At 44.9% G+C, this 6,379-nt stretch overlaps 1 protein-coding gene across 1 annotated transcript in view; it reads left to right on the top strand.

Moving 5' to 3' along the window:
* Positions 1 to 1,025: 1,025 nt before the first annotated feature.
* Positions 1,026 to 6,379, top strand: part of LOC147060123 (uncharacterized) — a 41,940-nt gene continuing 36,586 nt past the window's right edge. The window contains exons 1-2 of the mRNA XM_085901101.1: positions 1,026 to 1,125; positions 1,715 to 1,753. The gene's annotated coding sequence lies outside the window, so the exon portion shown is untranslated. The remainder of the gene's footprint in view (positions 1,126 to 1,714; positions 1,754 to 6,379) is intronic.

Genomic DNA, 6,379 nt, shown 5'->3' with positions numbered 1-6,379 from the left:
GGTCTACTAATGGCTGCATCGAGACATTTTGGAGTTGTTGTTTTTTTGTTGTTGTTTTTTTTAGTTCTTACAGTATGTGACTACGGGGGCGGGGCGATTAATGTCCGAGCGAGGCAGTTCCACCGAAAATAAACCTGCATGAGGGAAGAGAGAAAGGAGAGGAAGGGAGGAGGAGGAGGAGGAGGAGGAAAGGGAGGGAAAGGGCCCTTCAACGGGGACATAAGAAAAAAGGGAGCCTCTGCGTGTCATTGGAAAATAAAACTGCGCAATTTCTTTTTGACCGAGTGCTTGTTGTGGATCTTCCTCCGTGGAAATGTTCCGGAGCGGATTCTATCGCCAGCCTAGATCGCATTCGATTCTATTTGAACGGCCGATTTTCTCAGCAGATGGTTCAACAATCGCATCAAGAGGAGGAGAAGCGAGCTGTGGATCATGCCTTGCCCATGGGCCGACACCTTCCCTGCCTGCGCATGTTTGCATCAAAACGCGTCATGGATGTGCACATCGACACTTGTTCTGCGTCATCCGCGGCCGGGAGAGGAGATGCGCAATCTCCATTAAAACTACCAAGCCGTGGAAAAGGTGAGAAAAATCCCCCAATTTTTTTTTTTTTTTGCTGTTAGAAAATGCCGTGACAATGTTGCAGGCCTTTTTTTTTTCTTCTTGGGACAGAAACTCACGAGCAGCGTGTGAATGACCGTTTGCGTGGATTCACTTCGCAGCCATGTTAACTTTGACTCGATCGCTCGATGCTGCTGATGCCACACGGAGAATAGTTTACGGGAAGGTGAGATGTCGCAATCGACGTTCTCATAAATCTGCGTAGAGTCCGTGCCCACGCTGCGTGAAGCGCTGGCGGACAATTTCTGGGAGGGGGAACTATTTTTATTTTATTTTTTATTTTTTTTAGGGATGTTTTCGTCGGGCAGGAGGCTTCGTTGTATTTTGTCTCACGTTATGTGATGTAGTGAAGTTGTGGCGGGTTCTCTGTCATTTCCAGGAAGAACGTTTGAATGTTCTTCCTCCGGAATGGATGCAGTTGGTGTCTCCACCCCTCTGCGCACCGATCCTGCTGCACTTCGGGCTCAGCGCCACTGGAGGGCGCCACAGCACTGCGGGGAACTGGTAAGCTGACTTCCCAACGGCGTTGAGTTTTAAATGTATTTAACCCCAAATGACATTGAAAAAAGATTAGATATCGAGATTTAAAATGAAGAAAAAAATGCCAATTATTTCAAATTACAGATTGTGTTTGTAGTGTGCATTCATGTACGATTCCACAGGTGCTTCAAATAAGTCACTCCAAGTCACTTAAAATTAGTTTCTTTTTTTTTATATACCACTTTCTGATTTATTTTGGTACGCCCCATGAAATGCACAGGTCTCAAAACAAGCTTCTTTTTTTTTAATCAATTATATTTTATTTTTGTGGTCAGTGAACATTTTGCAGGTGTCCCTAAAATTGTTGTCCACTGTTATTATGTGGCAACTGCAGATCTCGTGACAAAATCTCTCATATCAAATCGAGTGAATATAAAGTGAAATATTTTTTTCGGGGGGAGATAATCAGCAATCTTGCAGCTCGTGAGAGCTGCGATACAACACGTCGTTCACTAGATGGAGACTTATTCACACAGCCTCTCACTACTTGCTTGCAAATAACAGCAGAATGTTTATGTTGAAAATGTAATGATCCAAATTCATATCTTTTCAGGATTTCGCTGCTCCTGTCTCGAATCATCTGACGACATTGGTGAGTCCACCTCATAGTTTTATACGAGTAGACAAACAAAAGGGTCGCTTTTGCTGAACAGCCAAAGGATTCAATGATGGAAGATTTTGTCATCGCAACGATTTTGTGAGTAGGGTTAGCGAGGCGCAGCTGAGTCAGATCAGAGGGGTGTGTGCGTGTGTGTGTGTGTGGACGGCAGGAAGCCGTGGGTAATGAAAAGGACGGACAGGGTGTGTGTGAGCCTCCTCCTCTTCGTCCTCTCGCCGCTCCTGTCATCCTCTGCTGAAGGAGAGGCGTGGATGACATCATGCGCCTGCGGGTGCTTGGTGAAGGCGTCTCGACGCTTATCCCGTTCATAAAAATACAAACCGTGAAGGTGTTTGAATGAAGTTCCTCTGCCTGGAGGCGTGTACATTGTTGCTTGAGATTCAGCCTTAATCTTTATCTCAAAGCGATGCAACATCGCCATCTACATGGATCTGTTTGTGATTTACAAACCTGGATTTTCCATATAACCGTACTTAAAGGGATACTTGGAAGTATTTTGTTCACCGAAAGAACAATCACAAGCTCATATTTGTAGCTCAGCTTTCTCATTCGCTGGCTTTTTGCCTCTCAGGTTTCATACCCCCCCCTCCCTCCGTTGACCCTTGTGTTGCCCTCCATCTACCCCCTTTATCACGCTCCCTCTCCCCCAGGCAAGAGTCCTTTTTGTGCTTACCACCCTACCCCCCCTCCCTCGCTGCTTTCTCCACCCCCAGCCTTTGTGTGAAGAGGCCAGTGAAGGGAGAAGAGCAGTATGAGGCGGTAGAGCCAAATGAGATAGATTCTTTTTCTTTTTGGATTTGCAGGTTTTGCCTTAGCTTAGCTTCCCCTCACGCCATGCACACGATTTGTTTAGACTCGTATCATAAAGTTCCACCACTTTTATTAAGATCATGCAAATATTATGTGGCATTGATTGTAAGTCCTTTAATAAGATCGACTCTTTTTCTTTTTGGATTTGCAGGTTTAGCCTTAGCTTAGCTACCCCTCACGCCATGCACGCCATTTGTTTAGACTCGTATCATAAAGTTCCATAACTTTTATTAAGATCATGCAAATATTATGTGGCATTGATTGTAAGTCCTTTTTTTTTTTTTTTTTTTGTACAGTCATGTAGATTTTAGACAGATCGAATTGACTGCATTGGCGTACCTAATGTTATGGCCAATGTGAACATTCATTATGGATTCGCCGAACCCTTCGCATGCATTTTTTAAAAATCTGTGGATAGCTGCGTGCGCATGTCGTGAACGTGCTCGCACGCGTCGTCGGAAAGAATATTCCTGGAAAGCCAGCTGCCGCCTCTGTCTGTTATCACAGCTAACTCCATTAGCCGAGCACTCACGCGCACGCACGCCGACTCCTATTGATGTTGTAACCGAGCCACATGATTGAATTTACAGCTTCAACTGTCACAGAAAGGCATTGTGGGTAAACCGCCGATCCACGGCGCCGCCAAAATGTCAGCTCGTGTGCCTCTGCTATCTCCTGTGAGGGGGCTGACCTTTAGCTGCCGTCACGCTAATGCTTGATCACTTAGTATTTAGATAAACACAAGCTTGCGTACAAGCACGCCCTGTTATTTCCATCCTCATTGGTCCCGTGGTTGCCGACTGTAATTAGGCCCCGGGGTAATTAGCTGGCTAATTGCTGCTGGTTTGGTATACTTACACCGCTTATCACCAAATCCAAGGGGGAAGTGTTGCTGTTGTTATTAATTAGCCGTTCTTGGCATATTGACATACAAACACGTACGGGCAATGACCTTTTTGACACTATGCACGGCTCGATATAAGTGGTTTTGCATCGCAGTTTGCCCAACAAAATTAATTCATCAAAATTCATCAAAACACACTTAAAAGCAAAACTGAGAATCAACCACTGAAATTGGTCCAAAAAAAAAAAAAGCTTCGCTTGGCTCATGTCACCAATCACTGTTAGCCAGAAGTCGAGGGAAGGTCATCACAGAAGCTAGCTTGCTAGCTACGAGCTGTGGATGGCAATTAGTCCACCTAAACAAGTTGCGGAGTCACATTTAAGTCGGTAATCATCGCTTTAAGTGTGGTCAATAAGCTACGTTCCTGACAAGTTGTCTCACAAACGGATGGTGAGAAAAGACATAGAAGCCATGCTAAATGCTAAGCTAACCTAAGACATGACACGCGTTAAAGTGCTCGTAGCCTCACTATTTAGCAAACAAGAATGTAGATTTCTTTTTTTTATAATACTATATCAGTTTATGGTCAGGTTTCAGCATAGCTCCTGAATCTCAAGTTCTGGCTCTCTCCCATTTTGCAGTTATAACAAACATGATCCAAAGTTTTATTTTTTATTTTTTATTTGCAAGCTTCTTTTATTTTCTCTTTAAGCTTCTCTTTCCTCAACTTTTGAGCGCTTCACATTCAGGGCCTAGCGCTGACTTGTGTTGCCATGCCGACGTAATCCAAAATGCAAGAGTTGCAAAGTGTCCCCCCCCGATTGGCTGCGTCGCCATGCATGGGATCGTGATGCATGCTGTCATCGGGCCAATAGGATGCAGGCTGAGCCGGGTTGTTGCTAAGGGGAGTAGCTTGGAACAGAGTCAGACTGCTTTTCTCTCTCTCTCTCTCTCTCTCTCTCTCTCTCTCTCTCTCTCTCTCTCTCTCTCTCTCTCTCTCTCTCTCTCTCTCTCTCTCTCTCTCTCTCTCTCTCTCTCACTCTCTCTCTCTCTCTTTCTCTTTCTCTTTCTCTTTCTCTTTCTCTCTCTCTCTCTCTCTGTGACATTTTCAAGCTCGCTCACTCGCACTGCTTTGCCCTCATTGACTCCTCCCCCCCTTGTCGCTCGCTGCCTTCCCATCCCTCTCCCGCTGCATTTTTTTTTTTTTTAGCACTTCTACACGTGTGAAAGGGGAAAGTGCACATGGTGGAAAAACTCAAGTGAATATTTAATGCAGTGTTGTGCTCCCGTTGTACAAGCTGCCGTGTGTGTTTGTGGATGCGTGTCTTTTCTTTGTTTGTATCTCGCATGAATGTCAGAGCCCCGATTCCCCCCCCCCCCCCCCCCCTCCCTCCCTCCATCCTTTTCGGTACCCCGCAGCCCATTGACTTGGCACTTCCACGCTGAACTCTGCCTTGAAACTTTTGGGACATCATAAAGTGAAGTCTCAATCAGTGTCAGCAGAGTGTAATTATTTCAATGAAAAGCACAGCGTTCAAAATTTGATGGTATATGCAGGAAATTGTTACTATCATCGTTTTTTTTTTTTGGTCAGTGCGTAGCGAGATGATTGGTCACTTGTTGCCGGTACTTGGCATGCTGTTCATGACGGAACTGGACCTCCGTCGTACTGGCGTCACTTTTCAGATTTCTGGGCGGACTATCAAGTTATAGTGTGAAATCATTTTTTCACTTTTCCAGATTTGTATTCTTTTTTTTTTATATCAATGATATTTTCGTTTTGCCCGTTTCAATTTGACAGCGACATATTTGTCCACACCTTACAGTAGCTTCACTTAAGTGGCCGGTGGGGAGAGCTTTTTTCTTTTTTTTTTTTTTTTTTAGAATTTCTGTGATATCGTTGTTTTTTTGCAGTGAATAAGTGGCGAGCAGCCCCCCGCCATACATCCGGCGCGCCATCATCACGGCAGGAATGTTGTACATCAACCCCAACAAAGCATCTGCTCTCTCAACACATTTTCCCATTTCCTCCCAGCACACTTCCTGTTTCCTGGCTCTCATGCTCTCTTTGTTCAGCCACATTTCTTCTCTCCTTCCGCTGTCATCGCTCGCCTCTCCTTCCGCCTCTCCGCCTTTTGTGCGTGGAATGGATCACTTAAGTGCATGCGCCTTCCTGTTTGTGAATCAAAGTCGGCACGCAGCGACACTCGCACATCATTCATTCATTAAGAAGGAGAACAGGAAGTGCAGGTTAACGGGGGCAACGTTCACCTCGTGCAATTGAAAAAAAAAAAAAAACAACCAACTCAAATCTAACCAAGATAAATCCCGCCTAAGACTTTTTTGTTCTTTTTAATTTGCAGTTTGTGTTTTTTTGTTTTTTTGGTGTGTTTGTGGTGCCGCAGTAAGTTTAACTTCCAGTTGGAAATGACAAAAATAGTCACGATTGGCGACGTTTGCGAAACGTGGGTGAGAAGAACGTGTGTGCGTGTCCTTCCTCCGACGGAAAATATTGTACACGCACACACTGAGGAAGTTTCCAAGTGCGCAGCTGGTAACGTGTTGGTGGGCAAGGATAAAAATAGAAAAATCGTACATTTGTCTCTCATCTCTTACATAAAAGAAGAAACCGCTTCTTTGTGAGGACTCGCCGTCGTTTGTCATTTTCGACACATTTGACATTTTCCAACGTGAGGTACCAAAATTCAGCCCGCGCTTTTATCTTGTACGCAAACGTTTAGTGATCTCGAATCCAACGCAACGCCGCCATCTACAGGAAGCTGTTTGTCATTACAGTGGTTTACAAAGCTGAAATCCATTGGTGGAATTGTTAAAGGGAAAGTCGTCATTGCGTAGTTTGACCACTACATATTCTAACGTCTCCCTTTTAGCATCTCAAAGGCTATTTTGCGGCTGAGGGTCAAAGTCGGGGCGTGTGCGTGACC

Source organism: Syngnathus leptorhynchus, chromosome 2 (genome assembly GCF_054491065.1).
Source record: "Syngnathus leptorhynchus isolate UIUO chromosome 2, UIUO_Slep, whole genome shotgun sequence".
In the NCBI taxonomy this organism is placed as follows: Eukaryota; Metazoa; Chordata; class Actinopteri; order Syngnathiformes; family Syngnathidae; genus Syngnathus; species Syngnathus leptorhynchus.
Note: the sequence above shows the minus strand (reverse complement) of the source record. Positions and strands in the feature narration are given on the sequence as shown.